Source organism: Sinocyclocheilus anshuiensis, unplaced genomic scaffold, assembly GCF_001515605.1.
Source record: "Sinocyclocheilus anshuiensis isolate Anshui unplaced genomic scaffold, SAMN03320099.WGS_v1.1 scaffold207, whole genome shotgun sequence".
NCBI lineage: Eukaryota > Metazoa > Chordata > Actinopteri > Cypriniformes > Cyprinidae > Sinocyclocheilus > Sinocyclocheilus anshuiensis.
The window spans coordinates 5,779,982-5,796,864 of NW_015551045.1; the positions used below are offsets into that span (position 1 = coordinate 5,779,982).

General features: G+C 35.2%; 2 long non-coding RNA genes across 2 annotated transcripts; both read left to right on the forward strand.

The window, feature by feature from the left end:
• The first annotated feature begins 9,302 nt into the window (after positions 1–9,302).
• LOC107661815 (uncharacterized) lies at positions 9,303–11,684 on the forward strand. Its single transcript, XR_001631145.1, has 4 exons — positions 9,303–9,513; positions 10,506–10,576; positions 11,383–11,469; positions 11,545–11,684. It is a non-coding gene; the product is annotated as an uncharacterized LOC107661815 (long non-coding RNA).
• A 2,530-nt stretch (positions 11,685–14,214) lies between these two features.
• Positions 14,215–16,055, forward strand: LOC107661816 (uncharacterized). Its single transcript, XR_001631146.1, has 3 exons — positions 14,215–14,424; positions 15,652–15,753; positions 15,834–16,055. It is a non-coding gene; the product is annotated as an uncharacterized LOC107661816 (long non-coding RNA).
• Positions 16,056–16,883: the final 828 nt, after the last annotated feature.

A 16,883-nucleotide genomic window follows, 5' to 3' on the forward strand; every position in this document is an offset into this window, starting at 1 on the left:
ATATAGCTAACCTTTCATCTTTGTTGTGTACTCTTTAACATAGCGAAGCCGTGACACTTACAGACTGTGTACCTGTAGGTAGAGTCTGAGAAGCATTTAAGTTCAAACTTGTGAAGAACTGTTTTTAAAGTATTGGAACGCGTCTTTGATATTTATTTGTGACATTTGAATTGCTGCTTGTGCAAAATTTGGGTCAGGATGATTTGATTTGACCAAGTAGGACATATTTCTGGAACTTATTTAGGGAGGACAATTTAAAAAATTCTCTTTACAATATGTTAAGTATTGTTGATGCATAACTCACTTAAGGCTTAGTGTGGCCCAGATAATGTGTATTTATGGTTTATTTATTATTTATTTATCTCTTCCATCTGAAAGGCAATAACTATATCAAGTGGTTAATGCTTAAATTATCCTGAATTGGCCTTACTCTCGAATGTGTCTACAAAGTGTTTAATAACACATGCAAGATCAATTTTTTCAAGACATGGTATACCACAGAGTGTCATCAGTGACAATGGCCCATGTTTCAGCAGCAAAGAGTATCAGGAGTTTTCAGTGCAATATGACATGCATGTCAGACCAGAATATGCTCAGTCAAATGGCAAAGCTGAGAAAGGAGTTCACATTCTCAAGCAACCTCTGAAAATGGCTGCTGACAGTAAGTCTGATCCATATCTTGCTCTGCTCAAGCCGTGACACTTACAGACTGTGTACCTGTAGGTAGAGTCTGAGAAGCATTTAAGTTCAAACTTGTGAAGAACTGTTTTTAAAGTATTGGAACGCGTCTTTGATATTTATTTGTGACATTTGAATTGCTGCTTGTGCAAAATTTGGGTCAGGATGATTTGATTTGACCAAGTAGGACATATTTCTGGAACTTATTTAGGGAGGACAATTTTAAAAATTCTCTTTACAATATGTTAAGTATTGTTGATTCATAACTCACTTAAGGCTTAGTGTGGCCCAGATAATGTGTATTTATGGTTTATTTATTATTTATTTATCTCTTCCATCTGAAAGGCAATAACTATATCAAGTGGTTAATGCTTAAATTATCCTGAATTGGCCTTACTCTCGAATGTGTCTACAAAGTGTTTAATAACACATGCAAGATCAATTTTTTCAAGACATGGTATACCACAGAGTGTCATCAGTGACAATGGCCCATGTTTCAGCAGCAAAGAGTAGCAGGAGTTTTCAGTGCAATATGACATGCATGTCAGACCAGAATATGCTCAGTCAAATGGCAAAGCTGAGAAAGGAGTTCACATTCTCAAGCAACCTCTGAAAATGGCTGCTGACAGTAAGTCTGATCCATATCTTGCTCTGCTCAATAGACGCCTTCACACTAAACCACCACCATCAGTAAGTCTGATCCATATCTTGCTCTGCTCAACAGACGCATTCACACTGCATAGTTCTAGGAACTTGCCAGCATGGTGGTTCCTAGAGAACCAATTTTCCTCTCTGGCCGTTTTCCTGGTTACATTCGCACCGGCAGCAGGAACACTGAAGCGGCCGATAGTGACGTCTTTATTCATGCTACTTACAAACATCAATAACCTGTGAATGAAGGACGTCATCGGCGTTGTTTTTGTTGTGCAGGGCCGGAGTGGGACTCATTTTCAGCCCTGGAGTTTCATGCCTTAGACCGGCCCATTTTAGTCCACAATTGACTATATTAAAATAATGTAATCAAAACCTCAGTTTATAAGTCTGCAATAGTGTACTGTTCTCTACAGCCTTTCTAGAGCTTTAGTTATATATATACTGTATATATATACTGGCCTTTTCAGCGCCGCGTTTGCGCTTTCTATTATCCGATTTTTGCTCGCATATCTTCAACAACTGAGGGGTTTTTTTTGGAGCAATGTGCCGCTGTCGGCGGAGTCAAAAGATAATTACGTCATTAACCTGCAGGCTGCACTCTGCGAGTAGGGCTGTGAGAATACAATACATAAAAAATTGGGACTGCAGTAAATTAATAAATAAAAAAGAGTGAGGCTGCTGTGAGTGCAGGTAGGACAGCATCCATATTTCAAACCAGTGTCATGACAACACCGGCCCTCGTGGCCAAAAAATTCCCCGGTGCTTCCGATTAGCCGTTGGTTTCTTGATAACAGAAATGAAATGTAAGCACAATTTATGCCATTAAAAGAGCACGAAAACACCGGACACGAGCGGCGCGGCGCCACAAAATACTATAGAACCACTGATCTATAATAGATATTTATTATATATAGATCGCGTCCGGTGTAGACACGGTGGTTGCCTGTTACATTACAGTACATAAAATTTCACTTACCACATAAACGGCTAAGGAGAGATGACTGAGGACGATGGCGAATGATTTGCAGATCCTCAGTACCACTGACAAACATATAATCTTGTAAAATGTGTGGCAAGTACTGCCGCTCCATAGTATAAACGGAGTATGTGCGATGGCAAATCTCGAAAGTGAAAGTGAAACTAAAAGCGATCGTGCATTCAAAAGCACAATGGCCAGTTTCAATGCCAGGTATAATAGCGGCTCCCTGATGCGGAAATATATATGTAGTATAATTATTGAAATATATATTTTCCTCCCATGTCGTATTTATTCCCTTTAGGGGTTCCGCCTACACATAATTTTCTTTCCGAACAAGGTATTGGGATGTGGGGGGGAGATCACGATGCCGGTGTTGTGCCCAATTCTTACCCCTGCCAGATTACTACCCCCCTAGTATTGGTAGGTTTAGGGTTAGGTGTGGGGGAGGGGTTAGGATTAGCCAATCAGGTAGCGATTTCAACTAGAGGGGGTAATAATTTGGCAGGGGTCGAAAATGGGCACAACACCAGCTCAACATCGTGATTTCTATAAGCCAACAGCGATGGACGATGGCATCGTCTATCGGCCCAACCCTATCGAAAACTACACTACACTGCCATCTTGTTCAAAACAAAAAGCAAATGTGAAAATAAAGCAGAAACTCAAGCAACTGAATGATAGAAAAAGTTCTATTATGTTAGGCCTGCAAAGCATGTACAACCACTGGTGAGGGATGATGTTGTCAGAATCAAATGTGACGAGAACTGGAGCAAGAAGGTTACAGTTATGCAAGAAATAGCTCCAAGATCTTATACTGTGAAAACAGATGACGGACAAATCTTCAGACAGAACAGACAGAAGTCCTGAATAAATGGAATGCAAAGTCTGAATCAACTGCATTGTCCACGACAAATGACTGCAACACTGATTCCACACACACACATACATCATACAACAGTCATACTTTCCCACTTAGAAGATCTGCAAGGCACATTAAAAAACCTTAAATCTGTAAGAGACTGCTAAAAATATAGAAATAAGAAAATGTTTATGGTTTATGGTTTATAATTTGTATTAATTGCATAAAAAGTGCAAACATAAACATTGAGTTCAATGTTATATTAAGTGCAAGTTAAGATGTGTTATAAAATAATAAGTTTACTTGTTTATGTTTCTTTAAAGAAAGGGGGATGTGATGATATCAGTTGATTGTGCCTGTTACTCTAGAAAGCCACTAAATGGCACTGTGTTAAGTGTTATGTGTTGGATATGAGGCAATTAAGAAAGGAGAAAAAGAAACCTTGGTTGGTGTTAAAATTAATAAAGACAGACATCCTAAGACTGCACTGAGAGGTATTTTATTCAAATGACTGAACAAAACACAGGTTAAAAGAGTGCATAAAGGTTTTGAAAAAAATTATTCACCCCCCAAAGCTTCTGAGACCTCTCTACTGGAATCTTGGCCCATTCCTTCAGTTTAAAAATCTTCGATTTTCATGTTGCCTTTGCTTTCTTCAAATTCCAAAAATATTTTAAATGGGTCATCGGATGCCTGTTTTCCACAAGTTGATATGGTTCTTTAGGGTCTTAATGAAAAGTCTATAACATACTTTGGGACGGAAAGTATTTAACATACTTTCCGTTTTCAGCAACCCATTTTAGTGCATGTTGCTTTAAATGCTAATGAGCTCTGCTCACCCCGCCCCTCTCTTCCCTGGGGTGACGAGCCGTTCTTTAGCCGCGGAACTTGCTAACTAGCACGTTATTAGGAAAGATGATTTGCAAAGATTAAAAAAAAAATGTATACTCACTTCTTCTGTAGGTGAGGCTGGATTACGAATGATTTGCGTGAACATAAACACATTTAGGCAGATCGAGGGGCGCATTCCCTTCAAAAACAAATGTCCTCCACTCCGTCTTCAGCGGCTCAGATGTCGGGAGTAAATGACGACTGCTATGTTCATTATTACATCCAACAACAGAACACCTCAATTGCTTAGGAGTCATTCTGGTCTTCAACTGCTCCAGCGTCGAAACAATGGTGGACTGATGACAGCTCACTCAGGGCAGGTCTAAGGTAAAATGCTAGTGTCAGTCAACAATCGTGGGAGCGGCCTGGGTCTGTGTGATGTCACACAGACAGGCATCTGAGAGTGGCTTGATATGAGAAAGGGGAAATTATTTAACGAGATTAAAAAAAAAACACTGGGTGGAACTTTATCATTATAGGGTGGTTGTGTACACACACACTGCCAACACACATTTCAGTTCAAACAACTTGTAAAAGTGCATGTCGCATCCGATGACCCCTTTTTATGACATTTAAATCTGGAAACCAAACAGGCCACTCAAGAACATTCTATGACCGATCCCTGAATCAAGATTCAGTAGATTTTAATGTATGCTTTGTTAAGATTGCCCTATTGGAAAGTCTGATAACTGAAATGAGCTTCAGTCTATTCACCAAAAACATCACAATCTTTGTCAAAATGGACTGATACTTTAAAGAATCCATGATATCTTTCATACAGTCAAGATTTCCACTTCCTGCAACAGCAAAGCATCCTCATAACAAGACTGATCCACCTATGTGTTTGACCATGGAGAGGGTGTTCTTCTGCTCAGGTCCCTACTGTGTGTAGCAAGACATTATGCCAGTTCTGTGACATAATGCTATTTCTTGTCTTAAAACCACATACTCTCTTGTTGCTTACTAGCCTTTACATTCAAACGTTACAGCTAAATGTATTGTGTTAGAATTGAACATCACATTTAAACGAGTCATAATTGTTTGTTAACATGTTCATACTCAAATCCAGTATAGCTTGATTCAGCAGCTCTTGAGTCTTGAGGCAGAATCAAGCCTTTGAAGTTTCAGTTCTGTGTTGAACTTCCATACAGGAACAAAGTTTCAGGAAAGAAACACTCAAGCAATCATGTACAACTATATATAAAATGCAAAATATGTATATTTTGCCCCTGAAGTCTTCTTAAAGTTACAAAAGCATTTTGAGATGTTTAGATTAAATGTTTCTCATGTAAGACAATACAGGAATGAAAAATCATATTCAAGAAAGTAATACAAAATTCAATAATTTCTGTTTTAGCTTTGAAACGTGATGTTTGACTGTTGAAAATGGGTTAAGCTATGCAATTAAATAATTATAACATCATAGTTATTAACACTATAGTTAATAATGCATTTGTTTTTGTCAGGATCAAAAGCACATTTAATGTTATTTTGTGGGAACTAATCAGAAGTAACTGTTCACATGTTATTTGCATGCTCATTCTCAGTGGGTTGTGCTTTGGGGTTTTGGTTTTTGATCATCAGAACTGCATCCTGTGTATGCATATATAACGGTTTCATTTGTAGCTAGACCACCACATCACACATCATTTTTTAGAACAATCAAGAAAGTTTTTTTTTTTTGTTTGTTTTTTCACTATGTTCACATTTGTCATGTTGATTATGAGACCAAAGCTCATGGAAGAACCTTCAGAAGACCCTTAAAGAGCAACTAAAGGATGTAAACCTCTACTCTCTCTCAGTTCAGGACATGAAAACAGCAGCAAAATGTGGTTGTGACTGGACATGACAGACAGGGAAGTGACAGATAAGATTGTTTTAATGAAACAAATTGCTTGATCTGCTTTTATGGCTATTTATTTATTAATTTGTTTATAAAGCCTGTAATAGGCATGTAATAAATGTGCTGTTACAATATTAGACAATATTAGTTGTTAAAATACAAGTTTGTGACTCCTACTGATTCTATCCAAACATAATTATCATATATACATTTAATATATAGTTAAACAATATATGCTTAATTTATGAAGTGGTGTAATTATTTTTATAATTTTATTTGTTAGCCTTCTATTTTTTATTCGTATACATTTTTTGCTGCTAGTCTTTGGAGGACCGCCGTTAGACGGCGCACCGTTTTGTTGTCAGTTGTGGAAAAGCAGTTGTTATGGTAGGCTACGTATAAATGTTGCTCATGATAAATATTTCCATCAAAACCTTTATTATTCTATCATTACTTTTAAAGAAGATATGATAATATTGAGTAACTATTGAAGCTATGTAACAATGTCAGCAGTGCTACGTTTAGGTTGCTACAAAAAACAGGCTGTTAGCCTATTAGCCTTGTGGCTTTTGTAAACCGCTGCAGGTTACATCTGTGTTTAGTCTATAGAGTCTATAAATTGCTAAAATCTTAAATTTACTGCTATTGTTATTTACTATTATTTATTATTTAGTTGCAATTTTTGTTGGCTTCTTGTTTTGGGCAATTGTTCATCCGTCAAGATCATCAAAGTGCTAAACCACTCAAATTGAGGCCTATAATGAGGCCTTTTGAATATTACAGTTGTGAATATTACATTGTAGCACATACAGTTTTAAATATACTTGTGGTGTAGTGGTTAAAGTTCTGGTTTGGAAACCAAAGGTTGGAAACCTACAAGGCCCAATCCATGAGTTATCGTCATGATAAACTGAATAATTAATGGCCTATAATGAGGCCTTTTGAATATTACAGTTGTGAATATTACGTTGTAGCACATACAGTTTTAAATATGCTTTATGTACAACTTGTGGTGTAGTGGTTAAAGTTCTGGTTTGGAAACCAAAGGTTGGAAACCTACAAGGCCCAATCCATGAGTTATCGTCATGATAAACTGAATAATTAATTTTTAGTTCACTTGAATTAGGTTTTCAGTGCCTTCAGGGGCAGGGTCATGATAAAACATGCAGTTTAAACATACATGACTTCTTTTGAGGAGTTCAAATCTTCATTAAGATGGTCAAACTTCCTTATAAGTCACACTCTGGACTGAGGTCCTGCTAACTGTTTTATTTGCATTTGTTTTCAGGGTACATTACACTGTCTCCCTCATCAACCCTCAGTGGGTCAAATTAAGGTATTTGTGTTTCTGAAATGGTTTGTATTTCCGTATGAAGTCAGAAAAATGGCTGACTCATAATTTTTTAATAATGCTTACCGTAAATGCTTATATTTGACAGTTCTAGCATTGTGTTAACCCTAACTACCGTACTGACCCGAATATAAGACGATGTTTTTTTCTTGGAAATACATCTGAAAAAACGCGGTCATCTTATATTCAGGGTCTAGACTTTGACATGTCAATAATACACCCACAACTATAGGTGGCGCCAAATACGCATAAAACGAGTGTGCCATGAAACTTATAATCAGGGTCGTCTTATATTCGGGCCAATACGGTAATTTATTTTTCAAAAGTAGCATTAAACTGGATTTTGTAAAAGAAACTACACTCTTTATATCATACTTTATATCATATACATCAGATTAGTTGATCAAAATATGCAATAGATTAATTACTGATTACCAATAGAATCAATAATGACATTAATATATATTTTTGTAAATTCCTAAAGGTAATTCATGACATTAACAAATGCAATGGTACATTTAGGCCCCTGTCCAGTGTGTGGAAAACCCTAAAGGATCGGGTGGAGTGATAATATATGACCAGAGGATGTTCACCATGAACAAACAACACTTGGTAAGTTTACAGTCTTTACTACTTCCACTCCAAAACTGAATGACAAGTGTCTTAGTTTATTAAAAGTCTGGTTTGGTTTTCTGCAGGTGGCAGTTCTTCTCTCTAGAGGTGAAAAACTCTGTCAGACCAGTTCTGTTGTAATGGCAAGTGAAGACAAGAAAGAAAAATGCCTCCCAAGACCTTAACATCACACCCTTTATACTTAAAATAAAGGCATTTTACCATAATTTGTGTCTTCGTGTCTTTCAAGAGGTCTATGTGGCAACTTAGAATAGACCCTATGTCAATATGAATATGTCCCCTCCTGAATAAAGGAGCAGGAAAATCGGTAAAAATTAAACATCCAACACAAAACTAGACCTTCAAATCACAATAGTGTCCAATTCACACAAATATAGTGAGTACACTACAAAATACAGGACTACAAGAAGCAGAGAAATACTCACTTTCTAGATGCTAAAGCTAATACAGACAGGCTAGTTCACTCGTTTTTTAATAGTGACCCATAGAAAACCCATAACTAGCTGCAAGGATGACAATAAATAGGCCTACGAACTTTACATTTAAAGATTAGCAATCCTCCCTATCATAAAAGAAGTACATGTAATGTTAATTCCAATTAAATGGAAATGAATTGTAGTTTAAATTTATATTAAATACAGTTAGTTGAACTTTAGGTCCGTTTTTTCCCCCAAGTAGGAAAATAAGTGCACTTCAATCAAGCGTGAAAATATGTTTTGAAGCATAATTAAAAATTCATGTTTTAAAGTAAAACTTTTAATATTATATTACTTAAGTTGGTTAATGAATAGTTATGAATGTGTACTTTTTCAGTACACTTAAGTGGCTTTTTATTTCAGTAATATCATGTTATTTGCAATAATTTTATATACAACATTTGAAGTAAACTACAAGAGCACATTCACAACAATTAAGCACAGTTCTTCTTCACAAGGGTTAGACCTGTTCACTATAATTGCATACATTTATATTGCTATGTTTAGTTAGCATGTTGGTCTTCTGCAGGTTTGCCACATTATTGTGAATCAGAGACCACTGTATTTTTGAGATTTTCATTCAACCGAGCAGGAAGGCAGTTTCATCCAGGTTAACTATTAAAAAATGTCATTTCCCAAATACGCCATTCCCATGATAGATTACTAATAAAAGGGAAATGTAACTTTTTTGTTTGTTTGTTGCTTAGGAAGTTGTCTTGCAAATTGTGAAAAGAGGGAGTTTGACAACAAAAAAATCTGACTTAATGAAAGAACTGATGCTGTCCAATTTCTTGTTATAACTTTCTAAAAGAAAGGTTGGCTTGTTGAAGCATGTATAAAGTTCATACCAATGAATTACTGAACATTTGGGAGGAGTCCTGTGCACTTCCAGATCACTGAGATATATCTGAAGCCTGTTAGTCATTTCCAGGCAGTGACTGAGGAATCATATTCACAAATCATTTTTCTGCTTTACTTTGTGTTTTTCTACCATAAAATATATTTGTATTGGATTTCTGCATATTTTTGGCAATGGCATCACTTCAAAATATTGCTGAGCATCGCAAATGAAGGTTCAGGTTGAGAATATGCTTTGCACATGAAGCCAAGGGTCTACAAGATTAACCAAACTCTACAAGGACATGAAAGGTAACACACAGACTTAAACTGGTTCATCTGGACATTCTGGACATTCATTGATAGTAGTGTAGATACAAATGATCCATGTTACTAAAACATACAAGACAAACATGAATGCTTTAGGCTCTCTATTGACATCTGTAGTTGAAATGTAAAATTGCATGTTAAATTTCACAATACAAGTAACATGCAGAGGATTTCATATAAACTATGCTTCAGCACTGCTTTTCTGTGGGGATGAATCTTCAAAATTTGTAATTTCAGCTTTTCAATATGACAGTGCCCTCAAAAGCCTACCTAGGGGTTGATAAGTTGCAAAGTTGTATATATGTGTATGCTGCCCCAGTGACCAGTTAAAGGCACCATGCATGGACATTTTTCTGACAATATATCAAATGGAATTGATTAGCTATACCAAGAAAGCCAAGACATATATCATAATATATCACCTGAACAAGCAAGCAGCAGATGACGTAGAAGACATGACGTAAACACGCAAAGACGTCGCATATAAAATTGGCGCCATTTCACACATGCAGTGACGTGGGCCAAGAGAGGCTTTTACAATTTTGAACAATTACAAACAGCTATAGATTGGTAAACGTTGAATAGATGTAAATTTCCAAGGACAAGAGTGAGATACATTCACTTTTGAGATCCAAACACACCATTAATTGATCTACGGCAGTTTTAGTTGCTCTTCGACGTCTCCGTCACCGACGCCATGGTATGTGAAGTAAGGAAAATGTTACTGTCATCATCTAATTTGTTAGTTGTGATAAAAATAATTAGCTTCACTCTATAACTTTTTACTGTAAGTTAAGTCTATAACTCATTACAACAATTAGCATATGTACAGTGAGTGTTCACAGAGGGTTTACATTTAAAAGCATATCATGCATGAACTTGTATCTAATATTTTTTTATAATGTGTTTTAATCAATATAGTTTCTTATTTAAGTTAAAGAAACATCTTTAAATCATTGTTGTATGTGTTACAGAGTGTGACAGAAGCAGAAAACACTGGAGAAATTCACCCTGAAGCTGGTTTTGATAATACAAACACATTTAAGTAAGTAAATAATACCTGTACTCTGTTATATTATTAGTTTACCATGTTATTATTTGTGACCCTGGACCACAAAACTAGTCTTAAGTCACTGGGGTATATTTGTAGCAATAGCCAAAAATACATTGTATGGGTCAAAATTATAGATTTTTCTTTTATGCCAAAAAACATTAGGATATTAAGTAAAGATCATGTTCCATGAAGATATTTTGTAATTTCCTACTGTAAATACATTAAAAAGTAATTTTTGATTAGTAATATGCATTACTAAGAACTTCATTTGGACAACTTTAAAAGCAATTTTCTCAATATTTAGATTTTTTTGCACCCTCAGATTCCAGATTTTCAAATAGTTGTATCTCGGCCAAATATTGTTCTATCCATACAATACCATACATCAGTGGAAAGCTCATTTATTCATATAAATCTCAATTTCGAAAAATGTACCCTTATTACTGGTTTTGTGGTCCAGGGTCACATTAGCTTTTTTATTCCTAGTTTTAGGGTTCAGACTACTGATAGCTACACTGTAAATAGGTTGCTATAAATTTTACAGTAACTTACTGGCAGCTGCATGCCAGTAATTTACTGTAAAAATGTTTAAAGTATTATTACTGTAATTGCATTTACAGTACAATAATGTCTTTACTGTATTTTATTTACAGTATTATTACCGTATTTTCATTTACAGTATCAGTACAGTATTAGTATTAGCTCAAATGTTAAATGAAAATTAATTAGTATTTGCTCAAATTTTGTGAAATTCTGTAGACGTGATTTTAAACGGTTCAATTGTTCGATATTTTAAGGTTTCTGTCCAGTATGTGAACGACCAAGAAGCGATTTCTGAAGACACATTTGAGGATGATAATATATTAATTAGGCCTACTGTAAAGGTAATGAGAAGAGGGCTTGGATCACGGTTGCTCTGAATGAATTAAGATTGATTACTAATGATTACGCATTTTCAGCTTTCAGTGCAATGCATGGAGAACCAGAGAGGCCTTCATGGGCAAATTGTGTATGATGATGTGTCATACCCCATCTATCTCCAACCTCAGGCTGAGCCAGATGATGATGAAGGCATTGTAATCGACACAGAGGAAGATAAAGGCCAGGAATTATACTATGTGCATTTGATGTGAACTGCATCATATAGAAGGTCAGGTGGTTATAGCTTGAAGGTCTTTTCACATTAAGAAAGGTTTAGTTAACATGGAATGAGATGATGACGAGATTATTTCTGGAGACTCGCTTCAATTATCAAGCGTAGCGTTAGTTCTGGCAGGTCACATCAGTCAAGCTCGCATCAGTTGACTCTCAGCTATAGGAATATGACGCCTACCTCAGCATATAAGGTTCTTCAGCTTTCTCGTTGCTCAATAGCTAATTACTCTCCTCCATCCCCAACTCCTCCTCTGTCCAGTCAGGATTCTCCATTGAATCAGACTAATTCTAAAATGTGTACATTAAATTATTGAACAATTATGATATCTGCAATACATTTATGTTGGTTCTGTTCTGTTTACCCTGTTTATTGCTGCGCTCTCTGTTCTTATCCATGCTAGGCAGCAGAACTGAACCATACTGCCAATTCAAAACGTATGCTAATTGTCAATCATCTTTGACAATAGTGGTCCTGACAGAAATCCATGTTCAGTAGTGTGGAAACAAAACATTTAACAAGCACTTTTGTTTGAAGTAATGTGAACAATTTGACATGAAGGAATAAAGGAAGGACATTATTAATGTCCACTAAATTACAAGTTATAAATGTTTACTTAATTAGATTTTTTGCACAGTTAAACATGAAGTATATAATTTTTGCACCACTAAATTCCCGAAACGGAATTGTAGAAATGATTAGGGTATGGGTTTCCCCCAGTTCCTAAAAGTTGAAGTTGTTATAATGCTAGCTTTGTCTGATGCTACACTGTAAAAAATGACCGTGAATTTAATGGTAAAAGACTGTAAAAATGCTACAGTAAAAACTTGTTAAATGGTTAACGGTAAATTCCCCTACTATATACGGTGAAAAACTGTATTGGACATTAATTTTACGGTAGTATACCGTTTTTGGAAGTGAAAAAGACCGTATAATTTACAGTGAATAACCGTAAATTGACATTCCCAGAATTCCCTGCGTTACATTTCAAATTTGTTTTTTTGTTGAAATAACTATGTTTCTTCTTAGTTTTTTCTTATCAGTTTTGTATATTAGGGTTGTGTGTTACACCTAATGTTGTTAAATGAATGTTTATTGCATTATTTCAGTTTCATGTGTGTTACCATGATGGTGTTTGGTGTTTGTGTGAATGACACTGTGCACCTTCTATATATGTTATTATTTAAAAGCTGCTTGTGATGGGCTTTGGTTCATCATGTGACTTTCTCATAACCACCAAATGCAGGTGATGATCAGTGTATTACAAAGGTACAAAACAGATTTCAGTACTTCAATAGGTTGGTATATTAACATTATATCAGTTAATGAAATTACGGTATTTAACTGTCAATTTAAGTTAAAACCGTAAAACCTAAAACGTTGCTACCGTATTTTTTAATTTTTGTAATTTTACGGAATTGTTTTTACAGTGTATTAATGTGAGTTTACTGCTAAAAAATGACTGAATAAATTACCACTGAGTGAACGATGAACTATGTCTTCTTTTTAGAGCTGCTTTACAGCACAATTGAATTTTGTTTGCATTATTGACACACTATTTTTCTGATTAACACTGTAAAGCTGCTGACACATTCTGTATTGTATAAAGCACTATATAAATAAAGATGACTTGACATACTTCTGTCCAATTCTCTAGAATGTCAATGTAATGCTATGGCATTAATATTTGTCCTCAAAGAAATGACCAACATAACCAAATCCATACATTTGATTATATAACCTGCCATACTCCACTGCAGCACTGTAAAAAAAAAAAAAAACTTTCTTTGAACCCAAAAACATACGTTTTTTAAACTTCAAAAAGCCTCATAAAAGTACCATAAAATGGCAGACATGACTCATTCCAAGTCTTGTGAAGTCATACAATATCTAAATGTAAGTAATTGTTCACTGTAAATCTTAACATTCACGCCAGCCTTCCGTGAGAGTTCATGAAAAAAGTAGTGATGTCTGATTCATGAATTAATCATTCACAAACTGGACAATTTGTTGAAAAGATTCAAAATAAAAGAACAATTCATTCACAGTTTCAGTGATGTATTTCTCAGGATTTTTATAAAGTACTTGACCTTGATTACCTTAAAATGTGTTTTTTCTTTAAAAGAAAAGAAAAGAAAATATGCTTTATAAAGATTACGACTATGAGACCTAGTTTATTTGTAAATTGTTCAGTTTATTCATTTTATTAACCGTCATCCTGGAAGAACTGAGAATTGATGAATGCTTAGTTTCTATTGGCAAGAGCACATTTTTGGAAATTTCCAGTACCCTTGTTATCTTTCTATGAGTTTTGTCATGTGTTTACTGTATGACTGTCATGTCTGCAGTTTTCTCTGCTCCAATCAAGATAAGAAAGCACCGAGAACCCTGCTTTTGTATGTGTGGTTAACCAGTGCTCTGCATAACAGAAGCAATGCAGTAGTTATGATGTTCCCACCTACTTTCAAGTCATTATCGTTCAGAGATGACTAGAATGAGGGAGAACTGTAAAATGAGACTTGATGACTTGAAAATGAGAAGCTAAAAACTTAATTTCTATCATTTTCAGTATTTTCTATTTAACAAATTTCTATTATGGATTTGGACTGGATTGAAAAGAAATAAATTGACTACTATTTTGAACCCAGAGAAGACAACTGGAACATACAACCTATGGATTTTGGAGGTATGTTCAAGTATACATAATGCAATTTCGCTTCTGCTGTTTTACAGCAAAATGAACTAACATACAAATGACTGAAAATGAAATATCAGATTTGATTAATCCACTTTAGGCCTATAGAAGGATACAGAAGAATCATTAAACTAATAGAATTAGCATTAGCATTAAATTGTGAATTAAATATAGGTTTTTATAGCAATTTAGTGCTGTGAAAAAAACCTTGAGATTCTTTAGAAAACAACATCAGGCATAAGACTGAAAATAAAAGAAATTGTAGAAATTCTCAAGAAGGGACTTAGTTCATTTATTTGTTTTGCATAAATTTGAAATGGGATGAACAATGCCTTAAGTCCCTGCTAGGAAAATGCACTTTAAAAAAAAAAAAACTAAGCCTTGTGGATATCTATATCCTTGTAAATAATTCTTTTAATATTCCATAAAACATTTTTTTAATCTGAACAATGACTAACAATGACTGGACAATAATTGTACAGTACAGTAATCATAAGGATGTTTTACTTGTTGCTCTTAGCTGGTATGATATGTTATAATTTACAGTATATGCCATTTTATCATACATGTAGTGTGAAATAAACATGTGCTGTGTGTAATACGCTCTGACTCTGAAGGAGTCGTTATGTTTAGGGTTTTTTTTTTCTTGTGCACATTTTATGATTATTTTAATTTATTTTCTGTAAAGCACTTTGAATTATCATTTTGTATGCAATGCTGCTCTATAAGTAAAGTTGGCTTGACAAGTTTTGCTGCCGTTGCTTTTAGATGATTGGCTGTACAGTAGTAGCTGATGAAAAATATTATTTTGGCAAGTATACGGTGGTCTTAACTCTTTTGTGAATTTGATGTATGAACGAATCCATCCAAATCTTATAGGTCACAATATAGGTCACATGTGCCATTCAATCCGGAAGGTTAATATTTGTTTCCGGTTGGTCGGTGGCTGCGATCAATGAAAAACAGGCGACCAAAAAAAAAAGCCATTTTCCAACAACAGTGTTCATCATAATATTTAAAAATTAATTGTTCTTATACAACATCTGTTATTAAACAGCTTGGAACAGATTGTCAACACAATGGTACGGTAAAACTATCATTGCGTGATGACCTCGAAGTGTTTTAAAAGAAAATTTGTGCTACAACATTACATGTTATATATACTCTAATTTCTAAAGTTCTAAGATAATAATAAAATAACGTTTCTCATTAAATAAGGGTCAAACTTGCTGCAAATTTGCTCAAGAACACCCTGTGGAGGAACACACTCTCTTGACGCAAGAGGCTGTGGCTGATAAGCTGTCATCTAGTCAAGCTCAGGTATATCATTATACAGACAGAATTATTTTAGGAATATGAATAATGCACAATCTCTACAAATGCCTGTATGAATATTTCAGATTTCCGTCCAATGTAAGGAAAACTCTGAGGGTCAAGACGGAACAGTGCTGTTTGACACGGAAGCCTTTCCCATGGCCAACATCCACTGTCCTAGCAGTGTAGAAGATCTTCCTGAAGGTCAATGTAAACAGCAGTAGATCTCTGCAGATCTCCTCATCAGTTATTCGGGGATATTTCGAACATAAAATCATCTTAACAAGATTCTTTCTTTGTTTTCTGAATAATTTGGTCATGAAAATGTAAAATGTTGAATTATTAAAAGTTAAAAAGAGCAGTTGGTTATTTTTGTAAACCTGCGGTTTTGGTCTGTTGTCACGACTAGAACTCATATAAGACCACACACACAAACACACAGCAGTATTGCTAGGCTTCCAGCGAGCGCCATCAAACCTTCACAGAAGCACACGAATGCCCGAATCCTCTCAGAGAGCTCCTAATTTAGCTTAATAATTTCTATCTAGGAATTTTAGCTTAAGAGTGATTCAGGACCAGTCTGAGAGCAACTCTGATTGAGGCAAAGACAAAAACTTCATCTTAGTGAGGAGGCGGGGCTGACACCGTTGCTAGGTATGACACATTCTTTTGAAGACTGTGATTGGTAGTCCAAGAAGAAAAAAAGAGCACTTTTAAATATATACATTTAAAAGACCACCTGTCATAATAAAGAGAGAAAACAAATATTTTAAGAATCTGTCAAAAACTTTTTTTTAACAAAACATTTCCTCCTCAAGGCCTTCCCTCTTTTGACTGTGATAACAGCTTGCATTCTTGCTGGCATTGTTTGTACTTTTGCACAGTTTCTGTTGTTATTAACTTCCAAATAGTTTCTAGTTGTTCCCAGAGACTTGCTTTTGATGAAACTTTTGTGTGATCTATCTTTGAATTCATTAAATCCCAACAATAATTATATTTTAGCATCAGAAATACTATTGTAACTAAAGAGTTTACACATACTGGTGTGCAGGGCCGTTTCTAGCCAATTTGACGCCCTAGGCGAAATCCCTATTGCCCCCTATATATATCGAAATCCCTATATATATATATATATA